Consider the following 23,094-nt stretch of genomic DNA (forward strand, 5'->3'; position numbering starts at 1 on the left):
ACTACAAAAAGGTTTGCGACTTCACTTGATAAATGCGATCATACAAAAAGTTGAGTAAAACCAAGTACATCATGTTTAATTATCTATTTTTGTTTTGTTATAATATAGTAACTGTTGACGCAATTTAATTGAACATAGTCCATAGATTTAAATTTTATGGTTTATTATATTTTACATACCTAATATATATTATATTATGATGAATAGTTAGTTCAGTACAGATTGTAATATAAGTTATAGTTTATATCAAAGTAAATTATAACTTTTATTAAAAAAAAATATGAGCCTTTTTTAAGATTATGTTAACTCTAAAAACACTAGGGTTGAAACCATATTTAATATAGATAGTTAATAAGTCATAAGCCTACACATTATAATATACATCTTTAATTTTTTTCTTTTTATGTTTTTAAAATTATAAAATAAAAGCACGATAATTATTATGGTATCTAATACGTGTTTAATATTAGTAAAATTTATACAATTTATATATTATTTTTATTTTTTACTTTGTTTTACTGAGATAAAAATTAATTTTAAAATTAACAACAAATAAACGTTCAATCACGCCATTTTCAGAGCAAATAAACTTTTATTTTTATACTTTATAATATTGATTATTGAATGAATATTTGAGAAGTAATTATAAATTATAAATTCCAGATAAAGCATTCTCTATAAAATTCTAATAAAACAAAAAAATAAAAATAAATTCTAGTTCACAATAGCTTTTAATATAATCGTTATACACTTTAAAACATAAAATACGTACAAAATATGCACATTAAGTAGAGATCAATAAAATATCTTTATTTTTTTAATTGGGAAGTTTTGGTCGAAATTATAATATCGAAGGTAATTTCTACGATAAATGAGTATTTGTTTTATATTTCATTATTAAAAAATAAAATAAAGTTAAATAAGATAATCTCTTGAAAGAATATTGGACATATTATAATTTATAATAACTTAATAATACTTACTTATTGTGTTACATATTGAGTTTAAGATGTGAACACATAAACGAACTATAATTTAAAAATCATTTTTTATTATTTTCAATATTTTTAAATCGTAATAATATTTATATTAACATCTGTCAGCCGGCGCTGTGTGTATGCAATTTTAGTACATAGACGTAAAGGTATCTCTTCTCTGTATTATCGTTAGTCGGCAAACGAATTTAATATATGAATGTATTTTAGTTACGACGACAGTAACGTTCCAACTATCCACGAAGACACACGCGACCACTACTTAATACCAAACGACGAAAAATTGACTGATTTCAGTAGCGTGAAAATGGAACAACCGTTTTAGTTACACTGTACAGTTAAGTAGTATTATATAGATTTATTTTTAATATAACAAAAATAGCAAAAATAAATGACTATAAAAATGTAATCTAATTTATTTTGTTTTTCATGACAAAAGCATGGTTATGTATTTTATTTAATATTATGAATGATTATTATACTTTTGTTTAAGCGTAAAAGGTTAACATAATATTATTTTTTAGTGGGTGTGGAGTAAGGGGGGCATAAATATATTTTCTCACTAAAAAAAAGGTATTTAAATATACTACTCAATCTACGATAGAAAATGTTTATCTTAATATGATATCATATTGTTTAGATAACCTAATTTTCATAGTTATATGACATTCATGGTTACTATGTTTAAAATACGACGGTGTGTTGATAAATCAATACGACTAAATTATATCAGAATATTATGTGTATATGTGGACATATTAAAAATTATTAATCTTTTTTTATACACAATAATATAAAATATCAAACTGAATATTAATATTAATTATAAAGTTTTGTATGAGCGAATATAAAATGCATTATGATGAAAATCCTTTAACTTCCACAGTTATCTATCAATTTCAAAAATTCAATAAACTTATTATACTTTGAAAATGTTTATATTTAATACATATGGTAGTATAATAATTATATTATTTTGTAATATAATAATTTATCGATATTTTACACGAATTATTATACAAATCGTGCTAATAATAATATTATGGTTCATCAATTTTAATTAAACATTTTATATGAAATTTTTCTATTTTTTCATTTCTTTAATATTATATTTCTTTATACATAATTAATAATTTAAAAATACCCTAATTAAATATTTGTATTATGTATTATGTATTAGTGTAGCGTTTAAGGAAAATTCCAGATTTATCATTATACTTTTTTAAACTCAATAGTTAAAAAAAAATAATACACTTAACTCCCCCCTCCACACCACTAATTAAAATATACTCCAATTACATTACTGTCGACGATAACAGTGTCAAAGAAATATATCTGTACGCTATAAAAACTAAAATAGAGTATAGGTACATACCAAATACATGGTAAGCCTGCACTGTAATGCGTTCATATTTTTTAATTCCCCTGCACATTAACAGTGTAACGTGGCTAAGCGTGACAGGCAATAAAAATAATCTCGCAGCGATATCTGCCCATGAAAGGAAAATTGCGAAAACATAGTGACGGGATTCTTTATTATTCTCGTTACCGTACACGAAGAGATTAAACATTGAGTCTTTTGAAAACACTACAGTAAGAATACGACAGTATTCGACTGGATTAAGGTTTCACGGTGGGTAATGGTCTAATGTTTTTTTTTCACTTCTTTCCCTTTCACATTTTCGTCTGATTGACGAATAACTACGTGACAAAGGCAGTCTACAACGCTATTACAATGATATAAACAAGTTAACGAAAAACATCTCTTTCACTGGTTTAGTGTAGCGTAGGCGAACACTTCTACTACATAACGCAAATAATTTCATTTATTATACGAGTAACAAATATGACTTACATTATGTTCCTGTACTTACGTATTAAGCATAACAATTGAATCCCTTCTGAGTTTGCGTTAATCTGAACTGTATTAATTTTGGCAGTACAACCTGCACAGCTACAGATAATCGAGCTTAAATCTGTCATTGGTGGTCTTTAGGTTGAATAAATATTTTTTGTTACCTTTCTTGCCATAATCACCCGAGTGATTAGGCTAATGGATTAATATTGGTTTTGGCCTTATTCGCTTATATATTAAATATGGATAATTCCCACGTATTGTATGGCTGTCCATTATACATTTTTGTCAGAACATACAATTGAGACATAATATACATATTGTACTCGATAAACATAACATATTTAATGTGATTTTATTTAGCATCTTATTTTAATAACTAAACTAAAATTAATATTATTCTTTGTACACATTGAAAACAGATAATAAAATAAAATTAAATAATTTAGTCGTAAAATAAAAACGATTATGATTTTATGAACACCCTTATCACATAAACTTATTATATCATATTATACATTATTATCTATTTGATTATTTAAATTAAGTATAAATAATTTTATTTTATAGATAGTTAATACATATAATAATGTTAAATTTATAACAGAATTAGCGATTTCTTACTTTAAAAATTCGATACATTTAATTGACAATTTAAACCCATAAAAAGGCCTATTTATAAAATATTGCAAAGCTTCTGTTAAAATTTTATTTCATCAGTTTTAAATCTTTGAAAATTCTCTAGACCTACTAATGTCTAATACAAAATTAATTGGTCGACATTGTGCTGTGTAACTTGATATTTTGGTTTAATGAAAGTTTCATGTTCTAGTTCAACTTTTAGTTTTATTGCAATAAGAATGAAATATTTTTAATTAATGACTTTATAATATAGTCAAGAATAAAGTCATCACGTTTTAATTTAAACTATGTGTGAGTATCATATTTATCTGATTAATATAATATTATATTGCTAAAATAATTATAACACACATAACACCATAAATTTAAAACATTGTGATTGTAATATGGAAAAATGGTTTAGTAACGTTTAAAGACCTATATAAGTCTAAGTGGCAATAACCAATGTTATATACTATTATATTATGAATAAAACTATTATTGACATTTGCATCGAATAATAAAAGAATGTTTAAAATATTTGCTCTAAAATGGTCATAAAGTTAGCTGATTTTTATTTTCGGGAAACACCGACCGATTTAAGAGCTTACATGTTTCTTAGTATTTAGTAAAATTCGATATAAAAATACTATTATATATTTTAAGAATTAGTGATGTAATAGGTTTCTAAGTGGTTTTAAAATAAATTGGTATAATATTGTACGTAAGTATATACTATTATTTGTTTTTTGTTTTATAATTGAATTTAATAGTTATTTATTTATGCATTTTTTAGTAGAATCATCGACATTTGCCTTTTAAAAATGATAACAAAGCGTAATATTATAACATCAAATGTAGGACAACAGACAAGTATAATAAAATATTTATACAAGTGCATACTAACTTTTTAAAACAATTTGAAAAAAATAATTAAAAAATTTGTATTGATTTTGATATCACTGCTCATAGATTAATAAGTAGGTATTTGTAACTGGGAATAAAGAAAAAAAAAATCTAAAACCTAGTAATTTGAATGTCAAGTTGTTCAAGTAGTTTTAAGGCATCAAACTCTATACCTTAAATAAATACTTGAATGAACCTATTACCTACCATATTCTTTTCATCTATCGTCAAATAAAGCGAGTTTAAGTACCGGATAAATAGATTTGTAGTCGTGTTCTGGATGAGTACATTTTAAGCAGTCGTCGGCAAATATCTCTCAAAAAATACGGGTTTGGACTTAATATACAGGGTGTATCAAAAGTCTTCACCCGATTACAAATGTATATAGCTCGGCAAACGTTAGCCACTAGTAAACTACCCATATACTAATGAAAAGTTAGATAACCAAGTTTATTTTAAGTTATCTTTCGATTAGTATATAGGTAATTTACCTGCGGCTAACGATTGCCGAACTATATAAATTTGTAATCGGATGAAGACTTTTGAAACACCCTGTACTGTAATTCTATTATGGTATATGGTTTCTAAAAAATGGCTTCATACTTAAGAACCACGTCAACAAAGAATTATGGACGGCAGGCATGTGGACAACTAAGTGAAATAACACCTTTGATGATTGTTGCTTCAACACGTAACGCTTTATCAATAATGTAATCAACATGTGATACTTGTTTTTTAATTTTAAATTATTTGATTAAGCACCCTCTCAATTTAATTTAGGTAAATCAATAGTTTTCAAAGAAAATCAATAAAAAATTATAATTTTTTTTTTTTTTTTACTATTTTTGTTTGGTAATTCGAATATATTTAACATTGAATATAAATTCAAAAAGTTATATTAGAATTTAATTTGTTTATAAAATGTTAACCATTTTATTGTAACCATTTCAAGTTTATGCAGATAAAGTTTAGTTGAATTTTTCAAACTTATTAAGTTTATCTTGTCACCGTACATTGGGATGAGAAATTACTATTTTACTAATTATGTTTTGTCGTGTAATAATATACAATTTAATTTGATGGTACTTATCAAAGTAGTTACTACTTCTACAAGGTTATCGGCATAATATAATAGTCGAATAAACCCAATTAACTATAATCTATATTAACAGTTTTATTTTATATATAATATATCATTATTTAAATCGTCATGACACATTAGTGTAAATAAATTGTTATTTATCTTCTTGTAAATAGTGTAATAATTCATCATATGACAATATTTATACTCGACGTTATAAAACAATCAAATACTATCCATCGTAAATTATTACCATCTAAGAATTATGGTTAAAGCGTTTTATAATTAATTTAACATGATGTGTTTTAGTAGTTTATTTCTTTTATTTTTGATAAATATTTGATTTTTTTTTGGAATAAAAGTATGAACGACAACCAAAGATCGATGTCATTAATTAAAACAACTAAAAATACTTACTGAAGATTCTGAAACTTGGAATAATATTTAAAAACACATAATTATTTATATTGAGTTATGTATGTATAAAGATTATATATGTATGACAGTTTGAACGATTTATTTAACAATGTACTTGCCATTGTTTGAAATATAATGAACATTCATGTAGATAAAGAAAATTTGGTTTAAAAAAAATAATGTTACATATACAACCCTAGATTTATACTTGATACAGACGTAAAATTAGCTTGAATTTAAAAAGAAAATATATTCGTGAAAAAATGTCATACAAAAAGAGCATCGTTATTGAAAATATGTAAGAGAAATGAGAATACATTATATTTTATTTCATTTATAATTAAAGGTTAGTATAATATATTGTTTTATATTTAATTTAATTTCGTTTATAAATTTAGTTCAGTAGACGTAACAATATACATATAATAAAATATAGATTATATATAATATGACAGATATAATATTATTATATATTAAGTTGTTTATAACATAATATGGTTGTATTTAAATGAGGTTTATAGTGTTTATATCAAGACATCAAAATACGTATAATGTTAACATGACAGTTTCATGTTACTTTGTATTAAATATTTTTTTTTCAAACAAATTCCTGCGTTTATAACAACAACAATCTAGTTGGTTGTACAAATAATGCTAGAGGGAAAGGTAATCATAAATTACAGTTTATCAGTGCACTTGCTCTGGCATCTTATTTTAGTTATATCAAAAACGACGTTGTATTATATTATAAAAGAATGTGCCGGTGGTGTTCCGCAGTTCAATCCGCATTTTTAATTATAACGCAAAATATATTATAATAATACCAAGTCGCTTGGATATATCTTACCGTATATCGAATAACCTATTAAAGTTTTTTTTTAAAAAGTACAATTATTAAGTTACCACTGCAGCTTTATATTAAAAACGCGAAAAACGAATATTTACGCGCCAACGTGGTAAATGGATACATGATATTATTACGTTTTCGTTAGATGTTTTTGAAGTTCTCGGCGTTTAAATATTATCAAATTGAATTCCCGTTCATCGTACCGTGAGCTTTAATACAGATGTGATGAGTTTTGCATAGTATACGTATACTATACATGTGCATATCGCAGATAATATATAGGTATTCATTGCATATCGATAGACATTAGTCATATAGTAACGACGACACGATAGTAATGCACATGTGTACGTTATACATACGTATAAGAACTCGTTATAGCCGTACGTGACGAGAGTCCTGTACTGATTCGGCCTTAAACGAATTTGGTAAACATGGATGGCAAACCATGCGTGTGTGGAAAAACGAAAACGTACGAAATTCCGATTATACGAGTATGTATATATGTATATATATATATGATATACACTGTGACTACTATATACTAGATATATGCCTTAAAAGAGGGACCGGAGTTATGTCGGTCACAGAGCCGGTCAAAAACTTTTCGACCCTTTTTCCAGACCTATAGTGTATTATCAAGAATTCTTCTTTTACATTATATTTCAGATTCCACATTCCCGATGTTTGTGTACAATTAAGTAAGTACAATATTTTGGGGATTTCGTTTTTTTTTTTTTATTCCTATCATTGTATTTTAGTGGTTTGTGTTGTACCAAAACGTTGTTATTTCAACATCAGTGGTTTTTACTTTTTTTGCTATAATATCAAAGCTAAAAATATTTTAAAAAAATAATGAAACACGCAAGGAAGTTTAAATGTATAAATTCTATTCAACTGAAATACAATTAAAAGTAGATCGTATTATCGTGGTGACTAATGCACATTATTATATAACATTAAAATTATCACTTTTTTTATTGATCTTTATTTTACATCAAAGACTTTGCCATTAGCCCTATGCATACATTTAAATTGTTATAATTATATTATCGTTTTATTTTAACTAACGTTACAACTTATTATTGAAATGACCTTTAGCATACGATGTAGTAATTTTATGTGCAGATATAAATTAATATATACATATTGAAGCATGAGTTATTTTTCTATTGATGCTATTTTTTTTTTAAATAATAAATATAATTGTTTTTCAAAATGTAAGAGTTATAAAAAAAATAAAGCAAATTGTATTTTATAAAATATAAGGACTTTAAATAATTTAGATTTTCTAAAATAAACCACATTATATTAAAGGCGCGGTCGTTTGTCTTCACGAATTAATAAAGAGCACTACTACAGTGGTGGTACAGTGACTACCACTGTGGTCATACACTGAAATAGATAAGATTGATCTGTTTGTTGGCCGTTGCTCGAGTTTATGCTATAATATAGTTTTACACTATCACCAGTAGTCATGGATACTTTGCCTGTGAGCCAACGCGTATTTTCCGTCATGGCGTCTAAATCCATAATAACGACATTTTCAACATAATGTTATAATAATATCCAAAATGGAGGTACGTCCTAACGGTATGTTGATACTTTAAATCCAGATATTAAATAAATCGATAATCTATATCTCTTAGTATATATAAAATGTATATTAAAATCAATAAAACTTAAGAGAATATTATATAGCTTATTATATTCCTGCAGTTAGTTATAGGTATATTTTAATTCTAAATAATGATGTAAATCAATCAGTATGTTTTTAAAAATAGTTTTCCATCCATTAAAAAAAATAGATATATTTCATGTAATTAAAACCGTCAATTAAAAGATAGGAAGAAATTAAAAAAATAAAAATACTAAAAATGGTGTAGCATTTCGTTTTTATTTTTATTAAATACGTAAAACGTGGAATTTATATTATATTATTATGTTCACGTATATTATTGTATTGTATTATATTATTCAATTTCTGGTAAATTACAACCTTTCTGAATATAGACATAATATCATCAGAGTTACTTTCTTAAATATTCTAAAGTCGATAAATGTATTTAGGGGTTTGTGAAAAAACATACAATATCTAAAAATAATTTGATAATAATTTATTGTATACATTGAAACATTAAAATAACATAGAAATTTTAAATTGTATTTTAAATTTGATGGCAAATAATGTTAAACTTTAAATAAGTCTTGTTAACATTTAATTTATGGTCTTGTTTTGCACTTGGATAAAATGTCAGGCTAATTTAAAAGTCAAACATTGCAAAATGTGGTGTTACTAAGAAGTAAGAAGTGGTTTTTCACTATAATGGGGTTGTACATTACATTTTTACTTTTATCTTACAAAGTGTAAAACTAATTCCTTTTTATACCAGACTGAAATTTCTTTGTATTATTGATTTAACTAAATTATGTATCTACTTTTAAAATATTAGGCACATAAAACATTCTCTATGAAATTATTGTACTTCTGTTAGAATGTATTAAATTATTTTATAATAAATTAAATTAATATAGTATGAAGCATATTATTAAGTAAAAAAAATTTAAAAATGTATTTAAATGACTATTTTTAAAATTATTTTATATTTTAAACAATAATATATTTTCAAATAACTAATTTTGTATAAATTATATTTCATGATAACGAAAATAAATACAATATATCATATTTATCTCATCGTAAATAAACATTTTTACTGCAAAAATATTTTCATACCGTAAAAAATATAACTACTTTGCTGCACAATAGGTATATAATGTGGTATGTGGTAAAATTAAAGGAAAATTTGAATTTAATGATGATTCATTGTACATAAAAAATTATTTTGACTGAAGACCATCTGTCAGCAAGTATTTCTTATGATATATATATATATATATTATATTGCTACTATATTCATAACAATTCATTACACTATAATAATGTAGATTGAATTCATTTTGATCAAAAAAAATGGATTGATTATATTATGAATTATTATAGTATATTAATAACTTTTGAGTCAATACCGTTTTACTATAGAATGGTCTGAATAGGTATATATTGTATAAATAAAAAAAAATTAAAAATTAAACTAAATATTTAAAAAAAAATTTACTCCATTTTAACGAATAATAAATAATAATTTAGAGATCAATAAAAAATGTCTAGTCACTATATTAATATTATTTTATGAGTTACAACTTAACTAATTTTTCTCAAATTTTAAATGTTAACGTCTATAAACAAAATAACGCATGTGTATTTTTAAATTCTTAGATTTTACTATAAAATAAGTAGCATATGTTCACAATTTTTGTGAAAATTTAAATTTTGAATGTTTAAAAATGTTTTTGAGAATCTATTATAGATATTTTTTTATTTTTATATTATAAAAGAAAACTTATACGAGGAATTGTGTCAATGTATTTTACATACAAACAAAAATTTAACCGTACATAAATTGAAATAAAACTAAAAAAAAATCGAAATTTCCTTAAAAGTTAATTTGCACAATTATATGATAATCTCTAAAATATATTCATCAGAATTAAATGTTGGGAAAACGTTGTATTTTTATGGTTTACTTTATAATATTATATTTAGCTTATATTTATTTTAAGAATTAACAATACACGTACAGAAAAAATAATTATACAACTTAAGAACAGTTTTTTTTTTAAAATTTTTAAATTAATAGCTCACATATATTTAGTAAAATATTTCAATCTCAAAAATAGATTCCATCACTTATATTTATCTTCAATTCAAGTAAATTAATTTGAAATAAATTGTAGTAGTACCCTCATCAAATTTAACTATGGTTAAAGGCGACTCTAAGCCTCACATAATATATTATTTTTAAAGCTTTAAAATCCAGTCTAAATAAATTTAAGATCGGTCTTAAAATTACACTAAAATTAAATTTTATAAAAAGTTAAAATAAATATTTGGTTTTCAGGAAGAACTTTTTTCAAATATGAAATTTATTATGGATTTCTTAGAAATTTAACGTTCTAGAGTGAATATATTTATATTTTTGATATGATTAAAACAGTAGAGGTCAATTTGGGGTGATGGATCATATTATATGATATCATCATTTGATTAAACGGCTAGGGTTTCATTTAGCCATATAAAAGTTACAACATCCCGGATAAGTAACCACTTAGGGGTTTAAACAAAGTTAAATATATGTTTGTTCCAGAAAAATCTAAAAGCTTTATAGGGATATATAAAATGGTTTCTAAATAAGTATAGAAAATTTAGATATTGTATTTAAACACTGTAATAAGGATTTTATTTTCGAAATAAAAATTCATTCAAAAATTAATCACTATTTATTTACTTGTATGAAACATGATATCTAACTTTCTACATTACGTCTTATGTATAATTTAATGGTTATATTCTGTATATTACCAATTTTAATACTTAAAAAAAATTAAAAATAGCACACATTATGAACGCCGAACGTAATGTTATATATTAATATAATACACGTGTATTTAATTTAAAATGTTTTAGAATAAACCTATAAAAATGTTATTAGATTTTACAATATTTCCGTGATTTTCATGCATAATCGCTTTCGTACTAACCTGCTGATTGAATCTGACATAAATAACCTTAATCACATTAACTGTATTATAATAATATTGACAATGTTTCATTAAATATAGATATTCTTTAATTTTCAGTTTTATATCTTAAAGGCTCAAAATGTTATACACGAACAAGTACAACCTAACCTAACTTAATGCGTAGGCTGCTTATTATACCATACAAAATACGATCAGTCGTATAATTCACAGCACGCATTGACAGCCTAACAAAAGAGTATGGAACAACATCGTGCACTCGATAATATGGAAGGGTATTGCAACCAATTTAGCTTATTCTAGGTAACGATATTTGTATCTTAAAATACTCTGGGGAACTGTTCAAGACGTTTCTTGCGTGTCAGCGATAAATAAAATGATCTACAAGGAATATCATCGATTGGTAGAAATAATGCAATGTAAAATATCTTTTAATTTATGATTACAATTCGTTTATATACATATATTTAATTCGATTAGTAATAATAATCTTGCTTAACTCACAGTGATTCCAGCCAATGCAACAACCGATATAATATAGTATTTGCTCATTCCAATTATTTATTTTTGCATTCGAGAAGAATAATAGCTATTACTTGAGATGAATGTATATCAATTATCAATATACATAAATACATATATATATTAATTAAAGTTTTTATGAAACCTTTTATTTTCAAGAGATTATAAACAGAGTATAAACGTAAATAAATAATGTAAATTAACAAAATTATTTCATTTCTCAAATATATTGATATGTATAACTTAACTGTGTATTTATTCATATGTATCTAATATTTATTATTATTTTTGATACCTAAATTAATGTTTGATGCTGTACTAAGACTAAAATAAAAAATAAAGACAAGTTAATAAATATGTTTAAATTTCGATAAAGTCAATTTATGAGAAACTTTGTATTACATTTTCAATTTTTTTACCTAATATTTTTTGTTGATATTTATCGAAAAAACTAAATAAATTTGAAAATTGAAATAAAAAATATATATTGAAATTATTCAAAATATTTTTAAAATTAAGTTGTAGAACTTAAATTATATTTAATAATAGCGGAAATTTTAATTTTTTTTCTAAAATAATATTTATTTTTACAAGAAAAATACTTTCTGCTGCATAGGAGATGTTGAGTTTCCTTATCAGTAAGTAACTAAATCATTAAAATTTATGTTTTTAATTATAAATCATTGTACATTAAAATCAATTGTGGAGATAGTTTATGAGAGTGTCAGTCAATATTTGTAAAATCATCTATTAAAGAATACATATTTTTTTTGCTTTCAGAAAATATTTATTTTTATTATTAATATCGTAAGTTGATCTTTTTTTCGCGCATACCTGTTATATAATTTAATATTACAGGCAGTTATTAAGTTATAAGTAAATCTACTGAGAAAATGTGCCATAAACCGGGTAGTTTGTGTTTTAAATAACATAAAATATATCTAAAAAATTTGTAACTTTCATTATACGTAGCTAATGTAAAAAAAAAATTTCAAATCACTGCAAGTAATTTATTTTAACTAAACAAAAAAAAACTAAAATTGTCAAAATATTACATTTTGTTAACATTATAACTTATAACTTAAAATATGTATAAAAAAATATTCCTTTGTATTCTGAGACTTCCGAGATACTAAAAGAAAAACTTAATTTTAAGGTATTTTAGGTTATTATAAAAATATAATAATAAAAAAACTAATTTGAAAGTTAATAATTTCAACTTTTATACAATTAAATCACTATATAGTAATTAATACTACAATAATCAAACTTTTGTAAACAAAAACAATACTATTTATATTTACAATATTATTTTAATTAAATCTAAATTGTATTTAATAATATTTTTAAGAATACATTTTACGTTAGATAATTTTACTATTTTATACGTTTCAATAATTCTATTTTTTATTTATCTGACTATACCACAATATCAGCAGTAAAAAACATAATGGTAATGCCAATAAATTATAAATCTTAAGATAATATATTTAATAGTATACTGACTATTTATTATTCAAAAAAATAAACAAAACTGTAAAAGCAATTGTTTGTTTTTATTGTTTTGGCAATGTCCCAAAAAAATATGAAATAATATTTTTTATATTATTGAGAGCTTATAATTATTTTAACTAGAGCTGAAAGTTAAGTTGTATAATAAATTTAAAGGTATTATATTTAAGTCAAATGCAAACTTTTGCTTACATTTTTTTAGTTCAATGAATACAAAGAAAATAGAAACCTACTATTTATTATACTATGCGGAGGTATTAATTTGAATACCTTAATGAATTATAAATTAAATTTTTATTAATACAAGTATGTTTTATTTTTGATAATTTTAAAATATTCTTTACAAAACACATAAATATTTTATTAAAGAATGAAAAAGTTATTTTTATTGAATAATAGTTGAATATATTGAAAATAATAATTATTATAAATTGTGTAATTACTAATTATAGGGTTACCTTAGTAATTATACAATCTATAATATTAACATACATATCGTATGTATTTAAAATAATATTATTATATATTTTTATTATGTATAGGTACCTAATAATATTATATATATTATGCATATAATATTATATTAGGTGTGCTATTAGTGGGCCTCAAAGTTTTTTTTACAAAATTAATGGTCCACACAACTAAAAACGTTGAGAACCGCCGTCTTATATGTTATTAGATTTAAAAAGTCCTTGTTTTCACTATTTTTATTTTAAATATTTTATATTAGTAAGAAATTTTCATAAATTCTTGTTTCTGAAATTAGTTCATCATTATAAGAAATTGGTAACTAAATTAGGAAAAGTAACTAATTACTTGAAATGTGAAGCCAAGAACCTGGTATTTCTGTTTTTTGTCGACCTAGAATCTGATAGAAACAATAATGATGTTTTTGATACACCTTCAATATTCCATACCAAAATAAAAAAAATAAAAAAGCCACACAAACAACGACAAATTCCCCGGTGCATAAAGTGTCAATCTTATGTTCACACTAAAAGCTACTGCTTCCATTCTTCTCGATGTGTCAAATGTGATAGAAGTTGTCTCACAGCATCTTGTACTAAACTACGAAAGTATTCTGTCTTTTGTGTGCTACGTAATGGCAATCATTCTTTTAAATATAGCCTATGAAAGATGTACTATTTTTACAGAATGCCAACAGTAAATAAATAAATTAAATTAATAATATAAATTACAGTTGTGAATGTATTGTAAAATAATGATAATTTATTTTATTTTTTTTTGAAATAATTAAATTAATGTGAAACTTGTTAGATGTAGTATATTTATAAAAATTGTATTTTAAATATTATTTAATATTTTCAGTAGTTACCTGTTCAGCATATTATCAACGAATGGCCATCTCTTATGTGTAAATGACAACTTCCAATCATTAAATAAACAAAGAGATATTGAATGTCTATAAATAAATATATATTTGGAAAAAACTAAAAACCTACTTATCATATTTTAATCAATATTCATTTTAGGATAAAATGTTTACTATTACAAGTTAAAAGTCTCTAAACATTTTTTTTTCCAATATAAAACAAAAAATCCAAACGCATATAATATATACAAATTATAGACTATAAGCAACAGATTTTGATGTATGTTGCATTTTATTGATCCAATTTTTTTTCTACACAATATAAATTTGATTTAATTTATTATAGTCAAGAATACATAGGTATACAAATAATGTTATTTTTTATTCGAGATAAGGCCTGCTGCTAAGTCATTGGCTGGTGCTAAAAATCACTTTTTTTCTACAACGTTTATATTGCATATTTGACATATTCTAAAGTTTTTATATTTTCTTTTTTATATTGTATAAATATATTTTTCAGTGTTTAGAGCTTCCGTATTTATATCAGAAACTATTTTAAAATTTTATTTTACAATTCAAGTGTAAATAATAAATATTCTTTTAAGTTTGTATAGATTAACATTGACCGAAATTAAAATAATAAAAAAAAATATAATAATAATTTATTAAATAAATTAGATATTATGAAAATACTTAGGTTAATATAATAAATATTATAGTCTCATTTGTAAATGTTCGTTTTATATATTTATTTATTATAACTACTAGAGATTGGGTTTTAATTCACTGAAAAAAACCAAAAAATGCCCTTAAAATATAGAAATCAGAAATAATAATATAATATATACTTAAAATAAAAATGGGTTTACCCGTGTTGATTTAATAACATTTATATATGTCTATATATAATTTCAGAGTAGTGAATAATAAGGTGATTAAAATAAAACCAAGATTTGTGCTACTTTAAAACGAGATTAATACATATCTAGTACGAACATTTTATACATTTTAATGAAGGGTAAAAAATTACTTAAAAACTTAAAAAATGCCAATTAAATTATTGTATTTTTTTAATTAAATATTTTATAATTTAATAAATTATATTAAAAAATAATTTTTTTTATTTTTGGACGAAACTTTCAGTAAGTCTATCTTAAAGTATTTTAATATTCATGACAGTGAAATGTAATATATTTCATATTTTTTCTTCTAATGTTTCACGTTATCAATCAACTTATATTTGAATTCATTAAATTTAAAATTTAGGATTTATACAAATTACAATACACGTAATATATAAATTAACTGTAATCTATATAACATGTAAATTAATTAGAAAATAAATAATTGTAATATTATAGTAACAACAATATTATTAACGGAGTAAAATAAAGTTTTTTTAGGAATATAACGTGAAATTATTTAAATAAATGAAATTTATAAGTGTAAAAGAACAAAGAATATTACACAAAAAGTATATTATACTAAATAGTTTTTTTAGTAAAAATTACGTGTTTATTATTTGCAAGACTCAACTTTAATAGACAATATACGTAACGATTTTTTACAAAATACTCGTAAGCGAATGTGAGAAATATTTTTTGTGGCGCTATCTCATATCCATTTTTGGAAACTCCATGCAAAACATTTTTCTTGCCGCTAGGTGGCAACCGTATATAACGTTTAACTTAAATGCAGAAATGGTTGAAAAAAGTCATTTCTATTTTAAACCATCAGTATCTATTGTATAAATTATAATTAATAAAGTAATTATATATTTTAAGTAAATGACAAATTTAAATTGATCTTACCATTCTCAATTGTATTCCCATATTATTGGATAATAGATATTTCCACATGCGTTTATGTTAATTATTGCAATTACAAAAATAAATTATTTTTTATTTTTGGAATATGCGTATAAATAGTAATAATTTTAACACAAGGAATAAAGATCCTCATAAATTTTTAATGCTGGTAATAAAATCAAAAAAAAGACTCGAAAAATCATTTTTTTTTTTTTTTTTTATGACCGTTTATTCGTTTGATATTAGATTTTTACAAAACTCTTAAAATTGTGAAAGTTTGAAAATTAATTAAAAATTAATATAATGTTATTTATTTCTGCCTATGATTTCAAAAATTAATACAAGCTTTCATACTAGCCTCAATAACAAGAATTATTAAGAGTTTCAATGTTTTTAATCTCAATAATGTTTTTACGAGCCTCTGAAGTTTAAACTTTGAAAAGAAGCTGAATTTTTTTTTGTTATTCAATTGGTATAAATCATAAAAACTAGAAATATTTTACGATCTAAAAATTATCAATATCTACACTTTTTCACTATCTCTATACTCAATGACGTTTTAAAAATATTCGTGCTAAATTTAAGCTTTTTTAATTTTCCAAATAGTTTGTTTTTTTTTTTTTTAAGGTGGATGATACAATTTTTTTAGTTTGGTCAAAAAGATTTAAAATTGAATAATAGATCCCGCATAATTTTTTATCATGCAATTAAAAAAAAATATATATATATAGACATGGTTTATTATTTGTATTGTCGTTAAAATGTTGACCAAATATGTAATAAATTTTAGATTGGAAAATTATTTTATGCTAAAAATTTAGATTTGTATAGTTAAACCTTGAAAAGCTAATATAATATTTTCTCTTAATTAGTTCATACTGGGATCTAAAAATTCAAAAAAAAATATAAACATTTGATTGTTTTTTAAAAAGTTGTACAGCAATTGGCTGTTTAAATAAAAAATCAAATTTTTTATTATTTTGTTGTAATTTTTCTTGATTATTCAAAAACATTATTAGAAAATTATTTACGGAGACTGAAGCTTCAACGTATTTTATTATTTTTTTTTACACATAATGATATTTCCAAAATATTTAAATTAATTTTAAGGTACAGTCTATTTATACCACTAACGAACAAACCTACGTACAATAAGTCTGATTCTATAGTTAATAACTTTACTACAATATCGATATAAATATAATTACTATCATGGTAATTAATAACAAAAAATTATATAATCTATACAGTAGCTAAAAATAATAAAATACATTAGTACAATATCAATACAAATGTATATTAAAATAAACTTAATAAGTGTCACACTCGATATCTACTGTACAAAGTTGAAGAGTAACCTAAGTATAATCCAGATATAATTTCTTATCCAAAACCACCCTCAAAATTGAAAATTGAATTTTTTTTTAGATTATACTATTTTTTCTTATATTCATACGCACAAAAAAAAAAATAACACAAACATCATTGTAAAATCAATACACTTATCACTCTGCTCAGAATTTAATGGTTGGTAGATACTTCTATAATTTCAGGTAAGTCATTCAGCTCATTTTTCCCCAGGATATTTTTGTTTCTATAACTATTTATAATTAAAAGGAAACTTTCATTGTATTAAACAAGTATCTTAAACTAAGATAAGTTTACTCAAATGGTTTTTCTTTTTAAAAAAAACCCAATCATTAGTAATTATTTATTAAAGATTAAATTTATCCGTAATTATTTCTGTACGATTTTCCTTGAATATGATTAAAAAAAAACGTTGAATTATTTGAAGTTCAGTTTGTGTTAGATTCCAATTCAATAGAGAAACTATTAATTAAGCAAATATAGTTTTATTTACTCTTCTTTTCATAAAAACAACAACCACGACAACAGCAAAAACAATAACATTATTAAAAATATTATTTTATAAAAGATATCCACCTACTTATTATTTTATATAGTTTTTGTTAACTTAAATTATATTTTTATTTTTTATTATATTATGTAAGTAAATCCACATGTTTACTTCAATATAAGTTTAAACAGGTATGGTAAATAAATAAAATAAACACATTTACTACTCATAAAGTCATAACAATGTGTTTATTATTATGTTTTTCACCATGGGGGTTTTTATACGTAATGGTTACCTCAAAATAAATATGTAACAATAGGAAAATATAACAAAAACAATTTTCTATTTAACGCCTGCACGTTGAATAATAATAATAATAATAATAACAAAATATTTGTTTCCCTTCGCCAAAATGTGTAACGCAGATGTGATATTACTATAATGGGCATCGAGAGAATAAAATAAGACAACTTTTTTCAACGGATATAAAATTGATGACGTTGCTTAGAAACTAAATATAACACAATTTCGAACAGATGATACATATGTATGCTGGCGGAATAAAACGAGTGTAACATTAAAACCATTAATCTAATACGTGGGGAATAAAGAAAAGTGAATAAAAAAAATTAAATAAATAGATTGAGGAAATAAAAAAATAATATATTCATTTATATTCAATATTCATGTTTGAGATGTAATGCGCTATATATTGTACACCATTAACATTGTTATTTGTTATAATATGTAAGTGCGTACAACTCGCTACTTGATATTGACATAACACAATATATTATAATAATACAATAGAAGATTATAAGATGCATATATCCTCTGTTAATCACGATAGCTCATATTGTAGTGCAAACTATATTAACATATATAGATGCGTCACATACATGTGTAATGAGTGCTTAACAATAAAATGCTGATGCTATAAAATTAATTCGTTTAAAGTGAACGTGACACCGAAATGCACTACGGATAATGTGCTTTGATATTTGTTTATTAACGATTATAATATGTAGATAATACGGGTAGGTAATATGTTTCTGATCATATTGGGTATGCACAGTATATTAAATAAATAAAACTGTACAAACTATGAAGATAATGCTATGTAACTCAGTAGGTGACGGATGATTCGAAGACACGTTAATTTATGTCTGTATTAAAACGGTGCTAAAATAAAGTCAAGTCTAGACGATCACCCGTTTATGGGTGTAAGACAATTGATTATTATTTACCACAATTTTTTTTTTTTTAAAGATAATGCAATTAAAACGTAGGTTTGTTAACTTTAAAAAAATAATTATACTGTACGAGGTTTTTTATTGATCTCTTTAGTTTTTATCATAACCTATGGAAATTACTGCTTTAGGTTTCATGTGTTTCGACATCTACGAGGCCACGGCGGATAAATGGTTCGAGTAAGTAGTTAATTATAAAATCAACAAAATTAGTGACACTAAGAAAAAATAACAATTGTGACCACTAAGAATGTTGATGTTGATTCAATACTAGAAAATGCTAGTAATAAAATAAAAATTAAAATTAAAACAATAAACATTACATTTCACGTTCTATGATGGTCAAATATGTCAAATTGATTGATCATGGATTGAATACTAAGGATATAATAGTCCAGTATGATAATAATCGAAGTATAAATAGTGTTATTAATTAAATGTTAATTAAATGTTAGTATGCTCACGTACACATGATTAATATGATAATTAATTTAGTATAAATTAACTTTATTTTCATCGTTAAACACTTAAATATTCATTAATAACTTTCAATAAGAGGTTTAATGTATAATAATTGAATGAGGTGTAGACAAGGATTTTTAAAGTTCAGATGTCCATCGACTGTCTCAAAGTTTAAATGCAAAAGTACTTAAGTTTTAACTTATTATGTTTAAACGAAACAAATAAAGACATTATTCTATAATACAAATCGATTATCAAAAAAATAAAATAAATTATTTTTAAATAATAAATAAATATCATTAAGTATTATAAGTTTAATACGTTTATTTATGCCTTTATCAGGTCAATAGAATATACACATTTTACATTATTTACAAGAAATAAACAATATTATATAACTAATAACGAAGTACATGTTTTATGAAGTATGAAATGTATATGATATATTGATATGCAATAGTAATTAATTATAATATAACTTTGGTTTATGTAAACATATAACTGATTTAACTAGTAATTTATTACAATAAGAAACGTATTGATTGAAATTGTGTATTATAATTATTATAATAACGTAACCATTTTGAATTTTAAAATTATACATTTTTATTTTTCAGTTATTTTTAAAAAAACGATCGTTTGGCTATACAATATTCTTCTATAAATGAATATGTACCAGTTTAATATAAATAATAAATGCTATCGATAGGTATTAGGTTTTTTAAACGTTTTAAACGTTTATGCCTTTAAATAAGAACCACTTGCTTAAAAGACATTCCAGTTCTGGTGGGGGGTCCTTGGCCAACATACTATTACGTGGTAAATGAGCTATCAAACACAATCGGTCGGATTACCGAGGCCAATGGTTTGATAAAACGCCATAATATATAAAGGCTTAGTTTGTTCCTGCGCAACGATATCGACGCAATATACAAGACCTTAATTATATACATGGTGCGGATAGGCAATTCAGCCAGTACAGTCGCAGTAGCAAGCAAATAAACTCGGAGAATCCGACGAGAACTAAAGAACTACATCAACTACATCAATTACAGTACACTCGATAAGATGTGGAACACCAAGACAAATATACCTAGTTAAAAGCATTGCAATATTTTTGATTTTGTATCATACAATTTATTTATAATACGTATAACTAAATCGTTTCTTGCGTTATATATATAATAAAAGAGTAATTCTATTATAAGTACCGGTAAAAGTACATGACACGTGTATAACGTGTGTCGATAATATGACTGAAAAATGTTCAATACCTCGATGTGTTATTGGAACATAAATTTGTGATTTTATGTGTTGATTGAATAATTGAATACTTCAATTTTTTTTATTTTTACACTTAAAATAAACTAGTCGTTTACTTAATGATTTTTTATTAAAATTTAAAACATTATTTTTTTCATTCTGTTAAATTTATTTATTAAATATATTGGAAGCAGCAATTTCTTTTCAAAAAGTATTTACACCCCAGTGGTGTTTTAATGTACATAGTATATGTATACCTATTACACATAAGTAGGCACATGACGTATATTTTAATGGTCATATTTTTAAAAATATTTAAAACAAATATATTTTACTAGATATCATTAGAAAGAAGTTCGATAGTAACTTAATACATAAAACATTACAAGTGATTTAAAATCCCCGTGGCCGTTGTTATTGGTTTTTTTTTTAAAATTGAAATCGATTTAAATACTTTAAAATATACAATTTACTATTCGCCATTATATTATATAATTGAATAAAACTCGGAAACAATTTTCTATCATAATTTAAATATTAAACATGGTACATTTTCAAACGCATTATGATGATTTTTTTTTTAAATTAACGCACAACCACAGTATTAAACTTCTCTCAGTATAAAGTATTAAAGTTGTTATTGCGTATTTGTGTAAGTACCAAATTGGATATACATTTTCAAAAGACTATCATTTTGTGCCTATTCAAACGTTAAACTATAGTTCATTCTCAAATATTCTAATGCGACAAACAGGGCACGCGCAAATAATCCGTTGACAATATAATATTCTATTTAGAACTTCATCTGTAATGGTTGGTAAGTAAAAAATATATTTCATTGTTATACGAAACGGCATTATATTTGTAGGTTTTTTAGTCATTTAAAATATTTGATCTTTCTGAATTGTATTGAAATTGTAATCACTATTTTTTTAAAAAAAAATTTTTAAACAGTTTTTTCCAATGAAATTAAGAGTTAATATATATAAAAAAATACCATGTATCATGATATAAATGAAGAAGTAAATATCTCAAATTCAACAAATATTTGAAATTGAATAAAGAAAATAAAACACTTTTAATTTTGTGTGAAACTTTGTCATCATTCATGATATTTAAATTATCCTTTACGAAAAGTAATAACATAGAATTGTAGTATGTAATAAAATACAAGACGTACCTTACTACCTATATACGATTTTAAAATATTGCTTTTTATATAGGGGTTTTTTAAACAAGGAAATACAAAATAAGTTTAGAATATACAATGAGTTACCTACTCAAGTCATTTTTAAAAACAGTAAAACTTTATATGTATGTAAAAAAAAAATATTTAAAAATATTTTATTTGATTTATAACTTTCTATTAATCATTTTTTAAATTATATTTACTAAATATATTAATAATAAAATACTTCCTATAATCCTATATTAATGTTAGAATTTGGCTATAATCATACAAATTTAAGATTAAATTACAGATGAATCTACTTTTTATATTTATTTTACAATGTTATACATTTTAAATATTATAAAAATATCTTTTGTTAACGGGAACGAAATAACGATTAAAAAATACTTAGTATTTAAATTTAAAAATATTCCTATCCCACAAAACTGACACTTTATTATTACATATTTATACCATAAACTGCAATGTATAATTTATTATGTATTTTATTTTAAAAAAAAAGGTATACATAAATATTCAATTATTTATTTATTTTTCTACGGCAATTAAAGTTTACTGGCATCGAATCAC

At 23.3% G+C, this 23,094-nt stretch overlaps 1 protein-coding gene and 1 long non-coding RNA gene across 2 annotated transcripts in view; one reads left to right on the forward strand and one right to left on the reverse strand.

Annotated features, from left to right (window-relative positions):
- Positions 1-23,094, reverse strand: part of LOC132929536 (glutamate receptor ionotropic, NMDA 2B) — a 266,563-nt gene that overhangs the window by 59,828 nt on the left and 183,641 nt on the right. The window lies entirely within an intron of this gene.
- LOC132930847 (uncharacterized) lies at positions 19,502-21,489 on the forward strand. The gene is made up of 2 exons (XR_009662286.1): positions 19,502-19,787; positions 20,687-21,489. It is a non-coding gene; the product is annotated as an uncharacterized LOC132930847 (long non-coding RNA).

Source organism: Rhopalosiphum padi, chromosome 4 (genome assembly GCF_020882245.1).
Source record: "Rhopalosiphum padi isolate XX-2018 chromosome 4, ASM2088224v1, whole genome shotgun sequence".
Taxonomy (NCBI): domain Eukaryota; kingdom Metazoa; phylum Arthropoda; class Insecta; order Hemiptera; family Aphididae; genus Rhopalosiphum; species Rhopalosiphum padi.